Raw genomic sequence first — 22,609 nt, 5'->3', positions numbered from 1 at the left:
GGTAAATACATAGATATAAATATTGTATGCGCATGTCTATTTTTTATATGCAAGGTGATCGGAGGATCCTGGTAGAAGCGGCCTGGGAGCGGCCTGGGCTGCATCAGATGTTGTGCCCTTTTCATGCAACAAATAACAAGAAGCTCCAGTGCCTAACTAATGGGTTGGTCCCAATTTGAAGACTACATTCAAACCCACTCACCAAACTGAACAAAAAATTGCAAACCAACTGGAAACCAATTACTATTGCTTTAATGTGATATCAAACCCTTATACAAAATAAAATCGACAACTGCAAAGTGTAGCCTAAAGTTGAAGGAAATGGTTTCCCAACAATTTTATTTATATACCAATAACCATACTCTAACATTTGAAAATTCACCTCCTTAATTCAAGTAATATGAAACCTCCAATATAACGAGTGAAAGAGATGATCCAACATTAGAGCTGCTTGACTATTCCTAAGTCAACCATCTATTGACAACTCATAACAAAAATTGAATGCATATCCTAAATTTATAAAAGAAAGAAACTCCACCTTCGATGATGAATAGAATAAACTTACCAAACAATCTTGATAATCATGAAAAATCACCTCTTCTTGATGAATAAAACCATGGGTTCTGAACTCATTCATAATTGATGGCTTCTTTTGTCCTATGCCTTCAATTCCAGGAGCATCATCAAATAAAAAGGCAACAATATATTTTTCTTCCCTTCCATGTAAATAAAATAAACATGCACACATTCTTGAACATATTCAAACATCACGTACATATTGTGTGCATGAAAACTAATCTTCTCTTATCAAACAATTCTAATTTGACCTTTCATAATTTATCTTCAAGAGTGTAATCTTGATTCTAAATGCTAATGAGTCTTATACAAACAAATTTATGCACATCATCCATGTCATTTTGATGATCCTCAAATAGAAAAGGTAAAACCTGTATATTCAGATCTTCAGGTAACTCGTGTTTACCTAAAAGTGAACTTTTATGCACTAGGACAACATTATGATTTTTATCAAAAAAACGTTCTTGTCTAGGTAGACAAATTCCATCACATGTTGCCTCACTATTTAAGACTTTCACACATGTATTTTCAACAAATTGATCTTCAAGGGTTTCTTCTTGACATAAAATCTAAGAAAAGGAATGGGGTGAAAAACAATTTGAATGATTCTGCTCATACCTTTGACTAAATATAGATTGACAAGGCTGAATTCTCATAAATTTCATGTAATATGGCTTGATTATCAACTTGCTAATCCATTTCATATTTAGCTAAAGAAGAGACATTTGATTATTGGAAAACTTGTTGATCATCATGACAACTAGCTTGAGAAGAAGATTCATAAAGTTCCTGTAACATCTCCTCATCATCCATATATTCTACATCATCATAAATACTTTCAAGATATTGAATTAAACCCTTAAAAAAATTAGAACAACCTTAAAAATGTGGTAAGGAAGGATGCGACTTCCCATAATGTCCAAAGAATATTCTATCGAACTATTTAAGAGAACACAAGCTTCCTAATTGCAACCCTTCAAACCATACTCTAGCTTTGTCTTCTAGGGTAGCCATAAACATCCTCATGAGACAATCCTTAGGAAACTCAACCCTCAGTCTACATACATGCATATGAAATATAACCAAATGCATACTAACATCATTTTTCTCTTCATCTTTGAACATGGGAAGATGAGTTAACCAATAAACATGAGACATGTGATTTGGAAAGCCATAGATATGAGATTGATCCCTAGGAGCATACCTGGAATTTATTCTAGTACTGGAACTCTTATGAGAACTTATTCATGCTACTAATATATTGGACCCTTTGAGATTGGAGTCACAAGGGTAATATGACAACCCTAAGAAAACCCCAGTTTCCTGTTACCTTCGGGAATTAGAATGAGGAGACTCAAATAAAATCCAGGAAAAAGCTTTCACAGATGGAGCCGAGGACATTGCCGCCCCCAAAAGACCAGCTCGCCATGTTCAGGGCTTTCTGCAGGGAAGAACTCGCTGGAGCCGGCTAGAACTTCTCGCCGGATTTGTCATGCAGAGAGGTAGTTGCCGGGCCCGTTTATAGATACCGCTTGAGCAACATAACAGAGGTTAACATTACTCGGATCACCTCAGAGACTCCCAAGAGCGTAAGAAAATGGATCGTGGAGTTGAAAACCGTGGCGTGGCTACGGCATCCTCATCTTTGCGATGTTCTGGGTTTCTACGTCTACATCTCGATCCTGGATTCGAACCCGAGTCCCCCGTCGGAGCAGCTGGTGGTTTACGTTGGGATGCAGAACGGTAGCCTGGACCAGCTGCTATATGGTAGGAGTTCCGATATGCCGCCGCTGGATTGGACTTCCAAACTGAAGATTGCGTTCGGCGCAGCTCAGGGCCCGGCATTTCTGCACGAAATTTCACCTGTTCAGATCACAAGCGAACTGTTTGACGAAAGGCTTAAACGAGATGTCAAGAAAATTTTTCTTGCGGAGGAAAAATCCCCTCCCTACGCGCGACAAGTGTTTGACGAAATACCCCTGGCAACTACAACACTCTTCCACATGCAACAACAGTATTGCCAGGATCTGGAGTTGGCTCTACAGTCCCACAATCTCACTGTTTCAACCTCGACTCCTCATTCAGGCAGCCGAGATCCTATTCATCTCCAGCAAGTGAATTTTCAGATTCAAATAATTCTTTTGATAGGCAAAACCCTGCTCCTTGGTGTCCAGCCGTCTTTCACAGTGCGCCATCTCTTAAAGATACTTGAACAGAGGCTGGGGATTTCTTCCTCCCTTCTTCGGCTCCTCTTTGCAGGTAAGCAGCTTGATAACAATCTGCCTCTTTCCTTTTATAATATTGAAAGAAATTCCACAGTGATCCTATCACTTCGACTAAGGGGAGGTGCAGCTGGGCAATCCTCTGCCTCCAAAGGTTTTTCCTACAAAGATGCAGTACATGCACAGCCTGCCAAGAAGTCTACGCAATCTGCCGAGGCTCCCAAGCCTTTCTTGGTGGACAAAATGGAGGAAACCCCTGCCATTGAAATCTCTCATCCATCTCTGGATGATCAATACCAGACATTTGCAGAAACAACCCTCATCTGCAGATTTAATGGCCTATGGCCCCGCACGGCTGATCTATACCAGTGGATCGATTCCAATTGGACCAACAACTGCAAAGTCTTCCTCTGCTCGAAAGGCTTCTTTATTGTAGCCTTCGCCTTCAACGAAGATTACCAGAAAGCCTTAATGGGAGGCCCCTGGTTCTGGGGATCAGCCGGACTCTTCCTCTCCCCCTGGTTCCTAGACTTTGACCCCTCCACTGCGATCATCACCAAACTTCCTATCTGGGTCAGGCTTCCAAATATCCCTGCGCATCTATGGCATTTTGCCTTCTTTCAAGGAATTGGGGACACTCTAGGCCGCTTCCTGGCTACAGATACCTCAAGAGCGGAGAAAGGATTATACACCTTTGGCAGAATTTGTGCAGAAATAGACATTAGTAAAGGGTTGCCAGATCAGATCATCCTCAAAGTCGGGGACTTCCATTGGACGCAAACTTTGGACTATGAGAACACAGCCTTCAGGTGTCGCCATTGTCATCGTACGGGGCATCTCCAAAACTCATGTGCATCGTTCTTTGACAAAAAGAAGAATATCAATCGCAAATCCAAATCCAAGAGTTGGAAACCTTGTGATATACCCCCTATGGATGACATAGAGTCCTCTAGCTCTGATGAGGAGGACATTGAAGTGGAAGAGGAGAACTTGGAGCAACCGAAGGACGCGCCCTCAGCCCGCGCCGAGGATCATTCTGTGCCTCTGTTCTCGCAGAAACGTTCACATGAGTCTTCGCCATTTGATTCAGACAAGGAGTCTCCTCCTTTAGCACAGAAAAATCTGCAAGTAGTTTCGGTCCAGCCAGATCAAAATGGTTGGGTCAAAGTCAGCAAAAGGAAAGGTAAAAAATGTAGATTGGAAGATTCTGCCCATGCTGGGTAGACTCCCTAGACCAGCTCGTTCCTTTTGTTTATGACGTGGTTGCTCTTTGGGACCGAGGTTGATTTCATATCATTTCCGGCTCCCTTGCTCTTTAGCTTCGCTTCTCTAAAAGCTCTGATTGTACCATATTTATTTTATTAATAGAATTAGTCTTTATCGAGAAAAAAAAAATCCAGGAAAAAGGATATTTTCGACTCCCGACAGATGCACCAAAATGTTATCACTGACCTAAAATGGTTGGGTTGTGTCAACCTTCAACCCAACATAAATATTTCAAACCACTTTGACTAGAAGTTATCCCTTCCAATCTGAGAAGGCTCTCTCAAAATACTTATCAAATTCGCTTTAATCAACTTAAAACTACACATGACTAACTTTGATTTCTTTTTATGTAGTTTTACAAGTGAAGGAGAATGTCCAACTATTGATCTCAACTATGTACATGAAAAAGGTGTCATGTATTAAACTTAGATGTGATAATCAAAAGAGAAGCAATTAACTATAGTAACATTTTCATGTTTTAGACTTTGACAACAACCTTTTTCTATGGTTTTGTCACAAACTCTAAATACCATAAAACTAAACCTTAAATATTAATAAACTGAATTAAGTTAGAATTTCAATCATAGGGAAAGCATTTTCTATCTAGGGTTTCTAGTATCTCTACTAGGGTTTCATTGTAAACTCTAGATATAATTATCAAAAACTTAATATAACAACCAAGTTAGGGTTTCAATCACACGAGAGCATATACAGCTAAGGTTTCATTCCTATAATTTCAAATGAAATATTATAAAGGTTTTGTCATCAACCCTAAATTTCGAATAAACCCTAAAGAGCTAGGGTTTTATCGTATGTTATAAATATCATAAACAAACCCTAAACAGTTAGGGTTTTGTAGTGAACCCTAAGGGTTAGTGTTTTACCCAAGTGAAGAAAAGATAGATAGTGCAATAAGGGTTGATTTAATTCAAATATTACACACTCTAAATAACAATGTTGATGATTCATAACCCTAGACATGAGAGAATATATAAAAAAATAATGATAAAGGGATAGTACATTCTTATATGAACAATATCTACAAAAAATATTATAATCTTAAAGATACCTTCAATTAATCCTTTTACAAGTCTTGTAGGGTTTCCTATCGAAGGGATCCCAATGCAACAAATATTGTTTATGTTTATAGGAGACTCCCTCTGAAACTAGAAACAATCCTTAATCGAAGTACCTTTTAGAGTATACTTGCAAAATTTCCTTCCAAGGAAAACAAAAGAGAAATGACTTTTGTGTAAAGTGGGGAAGCTCCTTCTAAATCTTACATAAACCTAGTCTTTTGCGAATTCCTTTAATTCATCAAAATAATTTAATAAAAAACACATATTAAATTTATGATCCCTAGAAATAAAAAATATTGATCATATAGACAAACATAAGGGAAATTATACAATAATAAAAACAATAGCATATACTATAAGTAAAGGATATATGAGACTTACAATAAGTCTTTGACTTCAAGTTCATCATTTTTAGACTTGTTTTGAGGATTACCATTATTAATAACATTAGCTTCATCCCTTTGTGCCGAGAGCTAGTAAGATATTACTTGTGTTGAGGAGGTGCAAATATATGAAATGCTCTCGTTATTTACCTGGTAGGAAAGGAGTCTAACGCTTAGGGAGGAGTTACTCGCACTATATTTCAAAGGAAACCTCTATTTTATTTCCAAGATTTCATGATACTAGAACATTGAATGCCTTCAGCATTCAATGTTTCCAGTTGGTTTGCAATTTGCTTTTCAGTTTGGTGAGTGGGTTTGAATGTAGTCTTCAAATTGGGACCAACCCATTAGTTAGGCACTAGATCTTCTTGTTATTTGTTGCACCACAGGGGCACAACATCCCCATTGAAGTTAGTGTTCTCCATGATAACACTTAGAAACAGTTTCTGAGTCAATTGGTCAAATTAGATAGGGTTTTAAAACCCCAAAATTCCTCTGGTAGCCCTCAGAGTCCTCTTTCTAAGCCCACAAGTCTGATCAATATTACATTCTTCAAGAAAGAGTTATTCCAAATCTCTCGCGATGACCTAATTATAGAGTGGTTCAGTACAAGTTAATCTCTCGCAGATCCTTCAACGGCTACCCAGAGGCGACGCATCAGCTTCCAACAACTATTTGGAAACGCCACACCGTTTAAGGTATAAGTTAATTTTTAAATCCCCATCTTCGAGGGTCAAATAGATGCAGATGCTATAGATAAATGGTTAAATCTGCTAGATGGATATTTTTTTGTTCATGAATTTTCGAGTGGGGAAAAGATTGTTTTCGCTCTTCTTAAAGCAACCCCCCACTTCAAGGACTGGTGGGAAACCTACTACGAGTAGAAGGATAAAAGTACAACTCACTATTTTCAGTCGCACCCACTTGGGATTCATTTCGGGATGCCATCAAGGAGCAGTACCACCCTATCAAAAGCTACGAGGACAAATATATAAAGTGGACCATGCTCCAACAGGGAAGGGACCAAGATGTGCTAGAGTTCACCAACATTTTTCATACCCTTCGCACACAGTTGGGTATCAAAGATTCTGATCTATATTTGGTACTCAAATACCGTGAATGCCTACACAATACATCTAGGAAGAGATGGAGTTCTTGAACATCAAAATGACATGGATGATATGCATAAATTTTTTTGTATAAGAGTCGTTAGCATTCAGAATAAAGATGACACTCCTCAAGATAAATTATGAAGGGTCAAATTAGAATTGTTTGATAAGAGAAAGATTAGTTTTGATGCACACAATATGGATGTGATGTTTGAATATGTTCAAGAATGTGTGCATTTTTTTTTTACATGGAAGGGAAGACAAATATATTGTTGCATTTTTTTAATGATGCTCTTGTAATTGAAGGCATAGGACAAAAGAAGCCATCAATTATGAATGAGTTCAGACCCCATGGTTTTATTCATCAAGAAGAGGTGATTTTTCATGATTATCAAGATTGTTTGGTAAGTTTATTCCAATCATCAGCGAAGGTGGAGTTTCTTTCATTTATAAATTCAGGTTATGCATTCAATTTTTGTTATGAGTTGCCAATAGATGGTCGACTTAGGAATAGTCAAGCAGCTCTAATGTTGGATCATCTCTTTGAATCGTTATATTGGAGGTTTCATATTACTTGAATTAAGCAGGTGGATTTTCAAATGTTAGAGTATGATTATTGGTAAATAAATAAGCTTGTTGGGAAACCATTTCCTTCAACTTTAGGCTACATTTTGCAGTTGTCGGTTTTATTTTGTATAATAGTTTGATATCACATTAAAGCAATAGTAATTGGTTTCCAGTTGGTTTGCAATTTTCTTTTCAGTTTGGTGAGTGGGTTTGAATGTAGTCTTCAAATTGGGACCAACCCATTAGTTAGGCACTAGATCTTCTTGTTATTTGTTTCACCACAGGGGCACAAAATCCCCATTGAAGTCAGTGTTCTCCATGATAACACTTAGAAACAGTTTTTGAGTCAATTGGTCAAATTAGATAGGGTTTTAGAACCCCAAAATTCCTCTGATAGCCCTCAGAGTCCTCTTTCTAAGCCCACAAGTTTGATCAATATTACATTCTTCAAGAAAGAGTTATTCCAAATCTCTCGCGATGACCTAACTATAGAGTGGTTTAGTATAAGTTAATCTCTCACAGATCCTTCAACGGCTACCCAGAGGCGACGCATCAGCTTCCAACAACTATTTGGAAACGCCACACCGTTTAAGGTATAATTTAATTTTTAAATCCCCATCTTCGAGGGTCAAATAGACGCAGATGCTATAGATAAATGGTTAAATCTGCTAGATGGATATTTTTTTGTTCATGAATTTTCGAGTGGGGAATATATTGTTTTCGCTCTTCTCAAAGCAACCCCCCACTTCAAGGACTGGTGGGAAACCTACTACGAGTAGAAGGATGAAAGTACAACTCACTATTTTCAGTCGCACCCACTTGGGATTCATTTTGGGATGCCATCAAGGAGCAGTACCACCCTATCAAAAGCTACGAGGACAAATACATAAAGTGGACCATGCTCCGACAGGGAAGGGACCAAGATGTGCTAGAGTTCACCAACATTTTTGATACCCTTCGCACACAGTTGGGTATCAAAGATTCTGATCTATATTTGGTACTCAAATATCGTGAATGCCTACACAGATACATCTGGGAAGAGATGGAGTTCCTAAACATCTCCTTGCTCAGCATGGTGTATCGATACACTGTAAAAATTGAACAAAAGTTCAAACAAAAGAAGCGAGACTTTGGATCTGCGGATCCAATGACCAAAGGACAAAGCGAAGGCGGGGTGACCCACGACAACCTGTCAAAGCTGCAAGAAAAGAACAACACCAGGAAGTCGAAAAAGGACACAAGAAAGTGGTGTGAGTTCCATAAGAGCCCCTCACAACACAAGTGAGTGTCGGACCAAGCAGCCGCTGGTGGCCAAGTTGAAGGCTTCCGAATCCGATGCATGTTTTGACCCTAAGCCAGAACCCGACAAGGGGAATGGCAAAGGGAAGCAGATCATTGATGTGGATCCTAGCGCCACTATTGCCACTACCAAGATCCAGCATAAATGAGCTCGAAGATCTAGAGGAGGGGGGAACATCTTTTCCACTCATAGATGTGGGTGAAGGATTTGCCGCTGCAATTCATTGTTGACAATGGTAGCCAAAAGAACCTCATTTCAGTAGAGGTCGTGAGGCGGTTGGGCCTACTGACTACACCACACCCAAAGATGTACAATATTGGGTGGCTTCATGAAGGACAAGATCTCAAAGTTTTCCAGTAGTTTCACCTTCCCTATAGCATCAAGCCCTTCACAGATGAGGTATTGTGTGATGTTACACCTCTAGATATTTGTGATGTACTATTAGGCCAACCATACTTGTCGAGGCGACATGTTTTGTATGAATCAAGGCCTCGTGCTGTCATTATTTCTTTGGATAATTCATTATACAGGATAGCGGAGGTAACCCAACCTACCGCCACCTCTTTGATCTCTACTAGGAAAGGCAACAAGCTCATCTCCTAGACTAGGAAATTCATTTTATGTTTGATTCGCTCCCAAAGTAAGGGGAATATCATCACCAAATCCATGACCCCTACAAAGGGTTCCTCCACACAGCAACAACAGAAAAGGAATACGGTCATGACAGAACATAGAAACAACTTCTCCTCACCCACAGGGGTACCACACAAGCTTTAGGTGGGCAACAAAATCTGGTTGCATCTACAAAAGAAATGCCTTACAAGAGCCCATTAGAAGCTCCAACCATGCCAACATGGTCCTTACACCATTACTAAGGCTATGGGAAATAATGCTTTGGAGCACAACAATCCTCCATTCCTTCTCCTGCACCAAGTGTTTAATGTGTATGACCCTTGACCATGCTTTCCACCATTACTGGACACATCTAAGATTGAAAAATAGTTCACCAGGGACCAAGTTTAGCAGATGGAGGAACTCAACGCAATGGGGACCATTTCTTCCTAAGGGGGTGTTGAGAGATGGAAAAGGTATGTATTTGCTATTTATTTCTTTATCTTCTCCTTTGAATCATAGCTCCTTCACGTTCTAAAATGGTAATATGTTAAATAATTATGGTAGAATTAAGGATATTTGTGATTGATACAAAATAACTGATTATTTTCTTTTCTATACATAAAATGAAGGAAATGGAAAGCCACTGTTCGGGAGGAAAAGACAATGCAGAAGAAACTGATGTCCCTTCCCTAGGAAGCCATATCTAGACAAGGAGATCAAGATCAAAGCACATAGTCCAGGAGAAGAAAGGGAAAGTGCGCATCAATGCAAGAAGACAAAATGATAAACTGGAAATCAAAGATAGAGCGAATCCCTCAAGATCCTTTGATCATGAGGGATTGCTACTTCAAAAATTATTTATACTCTTGATATATCCACCTTGCCATTATAAAAAGGGACATCGCTTGTAGCCCAGGGGGATGAATTATCATTTTGTAGAATTTATTGTTGTAATTGCTACTTTGATATTCGACTCTCGTTAATCAAAATAGGGTACGATTGCTTGTAAACATTTTCATGTGATCAATATAAGTTGGTTGTTGTTCCATTCCTTTCTACTAAATTAGCCCGGTGGTGCTTCACTAGCGGCCAAGGGTCCGACCCTAGTGGATCCACTTGCTACCTGTACCATTATTTTGCAGTTCCAGTCATGTGATGATTTGATTTACTTTTCATTGCTTTGAATCACATTGCTTTCTAATTTCCTATTCCTTTACATTTTCCTGAAATCGTTTCGTGCATGAAATTGTATTTGGATCGCATTTCCATTTTCTTCCACCATAACAAGATTACTATTCATTACAACTTAAATTGTTATGCTATTCATTCTGGTTATAAAGCTTCGTTGTTCACTTCGGATTCTGCCATTCATTACAGATTGTTATTCATTTACTGTTGTTGTTCATTTCTATTAATTTAGCATTGTTCTTCATTTCCATTAAGTTAGCATTGATGTTCATTTCCATTTAGCGTTGTTGTTCATTTCTATTAAGTTAGCATTGTTGTTCATTCATTCTAGATAGGTGTTATTTCTTTCCTGCAAGTATTTGGTTTTGCTTTTAAGTATTTTGCAGTCAGATTTTTTACTATATTTATGTTAGCAGCACTAGTGATCTATCATTTCCAGTTAATTTCTTTAGTGTGGAGTGTAAGATCAACAACTGTAAAGGACATAGGCAATCATTGTCTAAGTTCTCAGATTGTGGATTTTGTTTATATTTGATTTCATTTATATCAGTTGATAGAGGAAAGAGTTATCACTACTGCATCCATGACTGATAAACTGTTGTAGTTTTATGAGTGAATGATTTAAGTTTCAGAGCATTAAGTTTCTTTTGATTGCAATTAGATTTTATTTAAATCATCCATTTACTCTTGTATTTAGGACTGTACTACAAATTAGAAAACATTACTCTTCAAATAAATTTCCTGCCTCAGACTGAGTACACTCTTGAAATAAAAAATCGTACCTGGATTGATAATTAATGTAGGATAAATAGGAGTTCAAAAGACACCTTTTTTACCTCAACATTTTGGCGCCGTTGTTGGGGAGAGTATAGCCATTTTTTTTTAAAAAGAGTAGTGTGCATTTGATAAGTGCATGCTAGGAGAGAATTGGGTATTAAAAATGGAAGGTAAGAACCTCCGTGCGGAGCATGTAACAACCCTGCTCCCCCACCCGCTTTCCAGTAGATTTGTTGATTATTTTGGGTAGAAATAAGTATTTGAGTTGTGTACATGACTAAATAGAGAAACCTGAAAAGAATCCAAAACCACTACCTAAACCTGATAAAGCTAAGGGACTGGTGACCCTTGGCCGATCAACCTTTATAGACGATATCATCAAGAAAGCAGAATCTTAGCCATTAGTAGGCCCTAGAAAAGTTGCTTCTAGACAACCTACTAGCTCCCTTCGAGCCACATAATCACCATCTATAGCCTTTGCTAAGGTACATATCCAAGCAGAAGAAACTGAGCAAAATTTTCAAGAAATTTAGAATTCTCACCCAATTTCTTTACAAGAAGGGAACTCTAGTAATCTCTGTGAAGGAGGAGGAGGAACAGGGGAAATAGAAGAACCAAGATCCCCTCTTGAAGTAGTTAAAACACTAAGTAGCCCAGATAAGGGAAGTGTTGTCAAGATCATCCAAAACAAAGCTAAAGAACCTGAAGAGCCAAAATCCCCCCAGATAATAGTTCAGCAAGGAACACTCATTATCCTAGACCAAGGAAGTGCTGTTAAGGCCATTCCTACTCCTTCTAGTTAGCCTAGGAATAACGTCCTAGAAATCCCAGAAGGATATTGGCACATATTTGATTAAATGGACCAGAACCAATAAACACCTCAAACCTCCACACTGCAATATCCCATTGTAGATACTACAGTTAATGCACCTATGAAGGCCATTCCTCTCTAGCATATTCCAACATTCCATGGCCTAACATCGAAAGATCCAGATGCATTTATGTTTGAATTCGATGTATTATGACAGGGGTATGACTATACCACCGATCCGCAAAAGCTAGAATTATTTCCCTCCACATTAAAAGGAGCAGCTTTACAATGGTTTATGGGGTTAGGTGGAGGGGTTATAAATGATTTGGATCAGATGAAAGGTGCTTTTATAAAGAAATATTAGGATTATTGTAGGTCTAGAGAATTAAAGGATGAAATATCTCAAATGAGAGCCAGACCTAATGAAACATTGGAGGAATATGTAGAACACTTCCAATACAATCTTCAGAGATCACCTTATGCATTTTGACCCTTACCTGATAATGTGTTAAAAACTACATTAATTAAAGGGATGAAGGAACAATGGGTTGAAACATTAAACATTATGGGAAAAGGTGACATATATTAGGAAAATATTGCTGACATTATTGGTTTATGTATCAGGAGTTTGAGAGGCAGCACAAGACTAAAACTAGCAGAGCATGACATGATCACAAGGGATAACAAGATCTCCGGTGGAGGGATAACCTGCGCAAAAATTGGCAATCTACTAGAAGATTTCAAAACCGATATTCTAGGGACTCTAAAAACGTAACTCGACATTATGCAAGCTAAACAAAAGCAAGCAGAAGCAAAGCCAAATCTGGAAATATTCTACCTAAGATGTAGAAAGAAGCACAACCATAAAGAGTGCTCGCTGGATACAGTCCAAGTCTGCGCCATCTACACGAAATATCACTCCACACTAAGTTGCCCCTCACTCCCGGGATTGAAAGAAGTCTACAAGGAAGCGGAAGAAGAAACAAAATGAGTGTACCTACTCAATCAGCGCCGTTAGTGGCAGCCGCGACAAACAGGTATGCCTGTTGATCCATCCTCTTCTTTTTAGTCTCCTCAGTATAATGCTCAACAATATAATGGAATGTGGCAAAATTAGCCATCTTTCCCCAGTTGGTCACAGTAGCCATTTTCCACATCACCATGGCCAAATCAAACAAATCAAACCAATTGCCTGAATTTTCCTTACTGTCCACCATTTTGGCAAAATAATGCATATCCGACACAATGGTCACCCTCCACCTCGTAGAGTCAAACCTGGCAAAGATTGATAAATCTGCCAGCTGGAACAATTCCTCTCCCTCAACCTACACTGCCAGCCCAACCCAACCCGAACCCTAATAATAGACCAATTCAATCTGTTCAAATAATCGAAGCACCAGAGCTAGAAACCGAGTTAAGGGAGTGCAACAATCTCCAATTAAGGTCTGGTCGCATAATAGAAACTGAGGGAGACAAAAATTCTCAAGTTGAAAATTCGTTACCTTAAGAACAACCACTACAAGAAGAGGATGTGGTTAGATGAACTCTAGCACATATTGGTCCCTTCCCTGTCGGAGCATGGTCCACTTTATGTATTTGTCCTCGTAGCTTTTGATAGGGTGGTACTTCTCCTTGATGGCATCCCGAAATGAATCCCAAGTGGGTGCGACTGAAAATAGTGAGTTGTATTTTCATCCTTCTACTAGTAGTAGGTTTCTCACCAGTCCTTGAAGTGGGGGGTTGCTTTGAGAAGAGCGAAAACAATATTTTCCCCACTCGAAAATTCATGAACAAAAAAATATCCATCTAGCAGATTTAACCATTTATCTATAGCATCTGTGTCTATTTGACCCTCGAAGATGGGGATTTAAAAATTAACTTATACCTTAAACGGTGTGCCATTTCCAAATAGTTGTTGGAAGCTGATGTGTCGCCTCTGGATAGCCGTTGAAGGATCTGCGAGAGATTAACTTGTACTGAACCACTCTATAATTAGGTCATCGCAAGAGATTTGGAATAACTCTTTCTTGAAGAATGTAATATTGATCAGACTTATGGGCTTAGAAAGAGGACTCTGAGGGCTACCAGAGGAATTTTGGGGTTCTAAAACCCTATCTAATTTGACCAATTGACTCAAAAACTGTTTCTAAGTGTTATCATGGAGAACACTGACTTCAATGGGGATGTTGTGCCCCTGTGGTGCAACAAATAACAAGAAGATCTAGTACCTAACTAATGGGTTGGTCCCAATTTGAAGACTACATTCAAACCCACTCACCAAACTGAAAAGAAAATTGCAAACCAACTGGAAACCAATTACTATTGCTTTAATGTGAAATCAAACTATTATACAAAATAAAATTGACAACTGCAAAATGTAGCCTAAAGTTGAAGGAAATGTTTTCCCAACAAGCTTATTTATGTACCAATAATCATACTCTAACATTTGAAAATCCACCTGCTTAATTCAAGTAATATGAAACCTCCAATATAACGAGTCAAAGAGATGATCCAACATTAGAGCTGCTTGACTATTCCTAATTCGACCATCTATTGGCAACTCATAACAAAAATTGAATGCATAACCTGAATTTATAAATGAAAGAAACTCCACCTTCACTGATGACTGGAATAAACTTACCAAACAATCTTGATAATCATGAAAAATCACCTCTTCTTGATGAATAAAACCATGGGGTCCGAACTCATTCATAATTGATGGCTTCCTTTGTCCTATGCCTTCAATTCCAAGAGCATCATTAAATAAAAAGGCAACAATATATTTGTCTTCCCTTCCATGTAAAAAAAAAAACATGCACACATTATTGAACATATTCAAACATCACATCCATATTGTGTGCATCAAAACTAATCTTTCTCTTATCAAACAATTCTAATTTGACCTTTCATAATTTATCTTGAGTGTCATCTTGATTCTGAATGCTAACGACTCTTATACAAACAAATTTATGCATATCATCCATGTCATTTTGATGATCCTCAAATAGAAAAGGTAAACCCTGTATATTCTGATCTTCATGTAACTCATGTTTACCTAAAAGTGAACTTTCATGCACTAGGACAACATCATTATGATTTTTAACAGAAAAAAGCTCTTGTCTAGGTAGACAAATTCCATCACATGTTACCTCACTGTTTAAGACTTTCACGCATGTATTTTCAACAGCTTGATCTTGAAGGGTTTCTTCTTGACATAAAATCTAAGGAAAGGAATGGGGTGAAAAACAATTGGAATGGTTCTGCTCATACCTTTGACTAAATATAGATTGACAAGGCTGAAAATTCTCATAAATTTCATGTAATATGACTTGACTATCAAATTTCTAATCCATTTCATATTCAAATAAAGAAGAGACAATTGCTTATTGGAAAACTTCTTGATCATCATGACAAATAGCTTGAGAAGAAGATTCATAAAGTTCCTCTAACATCTCCTCATCATCCATATATTCTACATCATCATAAATACTTTCAAGATATTGAATTAAACCCTTACAAAAATTAGAACAACCTTAAAAAAGTGGTAAGGAAGGATGCGACTTCCCATAATTTCCAAAGAATATTCTATGAAAATATTTAAGAGAACACAAGCTTCCTAATTGCAACCCTTCAAACCATACTCTAGCTTTGTCTTCTAGGGTAGCCATAAACATCCTCATGAGACAATCCTCAGGAAACTCAACCCTTAGTCTATATACATGCATACAAAATCTAACCAAATGCATACTAACATCATTTTTCTCTTCATATTTGAACATGGGAAGATGAGTTAACCAATAAATATGAGGCATGTGAATTGGAAAACCATAGATATGAGATCGATCCCTAGGAGCATACTTGGAATTTCTTCTAGCAGTGGAACTCTTATGAGGACTTCTTCAAGCTACTAATATTCTAGACCCTTTGAGATTGGAGTCGCGAGTGTAATATCACAACCTTAAGAAAACCCTGGTTTCCTGTTACCCTCAGGAATTAGAATGAGGAGACTCAAAAAAATCCAGGAAAAAGGGTATTTTCGACTCCCGACAGATGCACCAAAATGTTATCACTGACATAAAATGGTTGGGTTGTGTCAACCTTCAACCCAACATAACTATTTCAAACCACTTTAACTGGAAGTTATCCCATCCAATCTGAGAAGGCTCTCTCAAAATACTTATCAAATTCACTTTAATCAACTCAAAACTACACATGACTAACTCTGATTTATTTTTATGTAGTTTTACAAGTGAAGGAGAATGTGATGGCTGCCACCATTGGACATGGAGTCAAATAAAATAAAATCTATGGAAAACAACAATGTTTAACAAAAACTAAGGCATTTCTGCCTTTAAAACTGATGTTAATTAAACATTCAAAGTCATACATAGTAAATGAAGGAAGTTGGAGCACTTGACATGAATTCCAAGTAATCAAAATACTATGAATAATGATAACAACATATAAAACATGATAAGAACACATAAAGTCATAACATGAGTCTGAGGTATAAAAATAGAGTTGCTGCAATATATATTAGTTGAAACAAAACTTGACATAGATTCAACTTCTCACATTATCGACCCACCTTCATAGAGTCAGGAAATTACACATATAGAGAGTAGAACCACAATCATATCATTAATTACAAAAATTTTCCACTAGATTCTAGATTCGATCAGTTTAGAGAATTTATCCTACTTGACACCTATTGAGCAGTCTTAGGGATTTCAGTTTTTCACAATTTGAACACAAGTAGGACTCTTCCAACATTAATGAATTCAACCAAATTTTGTTGATATAGATTATTGAACCCAACTGATTTTCTAAATGTGCTAGACTTGATGATGTGTCTCATGCCACGTGGACGTTGACTTGGTTTACTTGTTTACCTAGACCTCCACCAAGTCAATTTTCAAAATTTCTACAACAAATCTAGATAGGAAAAATTCTATTAAGTAGGCCTCCAAGATAAGTTCATATATTCCAAACCCTTCTATCTATGTAAAAAATGAGAGAGGCACTTATAGATGAGCTCATAAGAAGAAACAAATCTCCATCAAATGTCCAAAATTCCTTTCCATTTGGTCAAATAGTGAGCTTGAAGTTGAGTACTAAAATGATCATTTCAAGAATTTCCGTAGCAAATTTTGGTAGCAAATTTCAAAAAACACCTTTCTGTTAGTTATTTGATCTTTATGATAGTGTTGAATTCTTCATTAATGTTAATTAGCTAAACACATGCCATTATAATTCCTTTAACTAAACTTTTTCCCTGCATTTTCCTCAATGATAAGCTACAACAGTTTCATAGGAAATTTTCAACTTAACTATTGGGAGTTGCTATGAAATTTGAACTTTATAAGTTTTTATTTTTTATTTTTATGATTTCTTCTACCTTCACATGTAAAATATTTCTGGATGGCCATTAAAAATTAGGAAAAATTCTCTTTGGTGTAAACCCTAGAAATGTCAGCAGTCATGTCAATTCCTTTGTATTCAACCTTGAGAAAATCATCACAATTGAGTTGCTTGAACTTCTGAACCTTGAACCACATATCACCAAACATGGGAATCTTTGTAGCATATGTAATTGTGTTAAGGGATACTGTAAAATTTATCAAGCCAGCCTTTATTTCTATCCCTAAGAAATTCATGGCAAAATCCTTAGCAATCTGTCCATGGGAACTCTGCAACTTCTACCAAACATGAAGGCATCCAATGCTGGCAAAGAAAGGGTTGAAAATATGGCCTTCTTCAAAAAGGTTCATGTTAGTGGGTGCATATCACACCATAGTGCCTCCTTTATACAATTTTTTGTGTGTCATGCTTGCAACATGTAGGGCTCCTCGTCACCTTCTTTCCACCTGCAAATCAAACTAGAGACAACTAAAAAACAATGGACTCTAACCTAGAAACAAGACATGTATGAGAGATAGACCTATGTGAGAGACAACAAACCATCTTCTATTATAACATGAAGGTTATGGAAGCAAAGCTAAATACAAATAAACGCGTTAGCACCAAGAAGCTACATGGTGTCAATATGTAGGGAAAATGGATAAAGGGATGAATAAGTGCAACTGTGACCCACCATAAGACTCACCAATCGTGCTTTCCAAACAAAAGGGACCGTTACTCCAGTGTTTAATACAACTGTATACTTCAACACAATTTAGTAGTGAGACATGTGTTCAGAAAGGTAGATTTACTACAAAATTATCAAGAACTTCCGTAACAAATTACCTTCAGTTGCAAACAAAAGGGACCGTTACTCTAGTGTTTAATACAACTGTATACTTCAACACAATTTAGTAGTGAGACATGTGTTCAGAAAGGTAGATTTACTACAAAATTATCAAGAACTTCCGTAACAAATTACCTTCAGTTTCCCTAATTGGATTTGCTACAGAATTCTGCAAAAGTGCTTAAATGCAAATTTTGAATGAATAAGTGTGAGACACATGAAATTTTGAAATTGGACCTCTATGACTGACCCTTTTTGAACTTATATGGACCCCACATCATGACATGATGATGAAAAACACTATGATCGTGAACTTTATTTTGAGAAAAATTGAAAACCCTAGCTAATTTGACCAATTGACTCAAAAACTATTTCTAAGTGTTATCATGGATAACACTATCAAGATTCTTATAGTTTTGTCTTTCCATCATACTGAACATCATTATCAACTCATTAATAAATATGAGGTAGGTTGGTATATTTAGTATCTTGAAGACTATTAGTATCTTGAATGCCTTTAGCAATGGCTAATACAATATTCATTTTGACCAAATAAACAACCAACACTTAATTATTAATTAATCATTTTAATTAAATTATTAAATGTTTGATTATTATTTATTTCCAAGATTTCATGATACTAGAACATTGAATGCCTTAGCAATGGCCCACTAAAAAAGCTTTACAAACATGGATCAAGTATCACTGGAAACCCAAAGGAAGCATTGACCTACATCTTGGGTCAAAAGGATTCTTCACAGTAGTGTTCTCAAACATCGAAGACAAAGGCATAATATTCAAAGGAGGACCCTACTTTTATGTAGCATCTGGTCTCTATATGAGGCCTTGGATGATGAATTTCGTCCCAGAGTGGGAAACCTTCACCTCAGTTCCAGTATGGGTAAGGCTATATTCTCTACCTCTTGTTTATTGGTAAGCTGAATCGCTAGCAGCCATTGGCAATAAACTACGGTGTTTTGTCAAATTTCTGAAGCCACAAGAAGAGGGAAATATACCTCCTTTGCAAGAATATGTGTGGAAATGGATCTATTAGAAGCTATTCCAGATGAAGTTATTTTGGAAGTTTTTGATGAGCAATGGGTGCAAACAGTGGACTATGAGCATATCCCATTCAGATGCCATAGACACCATGAACATGGACATCTATTCAGAGTTTTCCCTTTTAGCAAAGCAGACAACAAAGGGAACCTCAATACTGCGAAGGATACAGAAAACTTTCAGAAAGTGGCAAGCAGAGGAAAAGGTGGAAAAAAGAGAATAAATCAACAACAGAAAAACAGGGAGAAGGTCAGTCAAAACAAGTTTCAAGTGCTAGACGAGAATGGAGAAAACACAAAGGAAAATCAATCTCAGGAAGAAGATCCTAATGAAAAAGAAAAGGAAGAAAACAATAAAAAATCTAAAGATATGGGTTATCAAAATGAGACTGTTATGAGTGAAACACAAATGGAGATGGACCAGGAAATGACCCAAAGCGAAATAGATCTGGAAGATCATGAATTATAGGAAATTCTAGATAAGGAAAACATGGATCCAAGGGAGGAATTGAATCAATACCTCCTAAAGAATGCTCTAGAATAAAACAGTTATTTTTATGGAAAACCCAGGAAAGAGGGTTGGATAAAGGTAAAAGTATTCACAAGCAGGAGCACAAAGGTGTAAAAACTATGAAATTAACTCCAGGATTAGCAACTAGAAATCCAGGAAAGAAAAGGGGCAGGAAAAAGCAAAATGAGCTCTTGATGAAGTGTGGAAAGCTAATGATAGATTTGGGTAAGATGAAATACTTAACAAATTACTCTTTCACAAATCTTTAATTATGAAGTTCATATCTTGGAATATCAGAGGTCTAGGTAGTAAAAGAAAACAAAGAATGTTAAGTAACATAACGAAGCTAGCAACATCGGACATAATCTTTATTCAGGAAACAAAATGCTCCATTCAAAAATTAAAGCAAATCCATAGCAAATGGATGGATAGATTTGAGTTTCTCGAAGTGAAAGCAGAGAACACAGCGGGAGGCATCCTTATTCTATGGAAACCCTAAAAAGTAAACATATTAGATGCAGAGGCATCAAGAAATTATTTATCTGTTATTATTCAACCAGTGGGAGTCATGGATACTTTCCTGGTCACAAATGTTTATGGTCCACAAAGAATAGATGAGAAACTAAGACTCTTAAATTCCTTGGTAGAGCTCAGAAGCAAAAATGAAGAAATAACTTGGGTCTTAGGAGGAGATTTTAACATGATTAAATCACTTTCTGAAAAAAAAGGAGGCACCATATTGCTTAATAAAGACTCCGAACTGTTCCAAACCTTCACAGATGATATGAATCTAGTTGACTCGGCAACGCATAATGGCCCTTTTACTTGGAACAACAAAATAGGAGGTGAGGCTCAGGTAGCCTCCAAGTTAGACAGATTGTTGACCTTAGAGGAGCTTATGCTAGCAAATAGAGAAATAACAGCTAAATTTCTCCCCTTTAGCGGTTCTGATCACTAGATGATTCAATTAGAACTCAAGGGGTTTGATTCTCCCAGGAATAAACCCTTCAGGTTTGAGAATATCTGGCTCTCCCACCCAAACTTCATCAGCAACATTGAAAAATGGTGGATTGAAGATCTGCAGATCTAGGGCACTAATATGTTCATCCTACACAAAAGACTGCAACATATTAAATTCAGACTCAAAGAATGGAACAAGAAGGTCTTTGGTAACATTTTTGTGGATAAAAAGGCAGTGGAAACCAAACTACAGGAACTCAATCAAGCATTGATCACAGAGGGTTTTGATAAAGTAAAAAGTCAGCAAGTTGATAAATACCATCAAGAATGGGTGGAATTATGCAAACAAGAGGAAATCTTTTGGAGACAAAATTCTCGTATTCAACGGCTCAAAGAAGGTGAATGTAATACTAAATTTTTTCATAGATCCACCTTAGCTAGTATAGCTCACAACATAATCTCTTCGATATTGAATGACAATGGAGAGCTCCAAATCTCTCATAAAAATATCAAAGATGTGTTGGTTCAACATTTTAGAAGTATCACTAAGGAAAATAATCCAAACAGAGAGCAATGCATCATAGAAATTACAAAAAATATCCCTAAGGTAGTGTCAAGAGAGGATAATTTAAACTTAACAAACCAGTCACCGAAGAGGAAGTCAGTGAGGTTATTAAAGACATGCAGAATGGCAAAGATCCTGGTCCAGATGGTTTCAATGTGGATTTTTTTAAGGCTTGCTGGAACATTGTCAAGCAGGACATTCTGAATGTTGTGGAGGATTCCAGAAGAAGCAGGACTATTCTGAGAGCCCTGAACACCTCCTTCATCTCTCTGATCCCTAAACAGGATTCATCCCTGATTGCTAATAATTATAGACCCATTTCTTTATGCAATGTGGTATATAAGATTATATCCAAGGTATTCGCTAGCAAACTCAAACTTCTTCTTCCTTCTTTAATCTCAGGTGAACAATATGGTTATGTGGAAGGCAGACAAATCCTTAATAATATTATTCTAGTCCACGAGACAGTTCACATGCTAACCAACAAAAAATAGGCTGGTATGATCATGCAATTAGATATTGCCAAAGCCTATGACAAGGTAAACTGGATCTATATCAAGAGGATCCTTTCTGCTTTTGGGTTTGATCACAACTGGGTCAGATGGGTTATGGCTCTAGTTACCTCTTCCATCTTTTCTATTCTGGTGAATGGATCTCCCTCAGATATCTTCACTCCTTCTTGGGGCCTCAGGCAAGGTGACCCACTCTCTCCCTTTCTCTTCATCCTCATGATGGAAGGATTGGGCAGAGCCATAAAGCATGCTAAAGCCTTGGGAAAAATTAAGGGCCTTCAATTAATGGAGAATGGTTAGACAATGACTCACCAACAATTTGTGGATGATACAATACTGCATGGAATTCCTACAGTCAAAGAAGCTTCAGCATACAAACAAATCCTGAATAACTTTCCCTTGGCTACAAGTATGGAAGTTAATCCCTCCAAATCTAATTTTTTTTTCTTAAATACCAACATTTTAATTTAGAGAAATATCTCCAGAATTTAGGGCTTTCAAAGGGATTCCCTCCCTTCAAAGAATTTTGGAATTCCCCTTACAACCAGGTCCCTGCACAAAAGTATTTCTGAACAGGTGCTCAACAAGATGCAAGAGAAAGTTAAAAAATGGACTATCAGATCATTGAACCTGGAAAATAGGTTGATACTGACAAAAGCCATTCTACAGTCAATCCCGATTTTCTTTTTATCAACCCTCCCAGCTCCCAAAGGTGTCTTACAGCAATTCAGGAATATCTAGAGAGACATTCTCTGGTGCAAGGAAGAAATAGACCCTTGTTTCTTGGGATAAAATCTGCAAACCTAAGAGTCACGGGGGTCTAGGCTTAGATGATCAGGAAATTCTAAGTAATGTACTAGGAG

Source organism: Pinus tabuliformis, chromosome 2_1, assembly GCF_031772625.1.
Source record: "Pinus tabuliformis cultivar Carrire ecotype Pingquan chromosome 2_1, CPIR1, whole genome shotgun sequence".
NCBI classification, from domain to species: Eukaryota; Viridiplantae; Streptophyta; class Pinopsida; order Pinales; family Pinaceae; genus Pinus; species Pinus tabuliformis.
The sequence above is the reverse complement of the archived record's forward strand: the minus strand, read 5'-3'. Positions refer to the sequence as shown.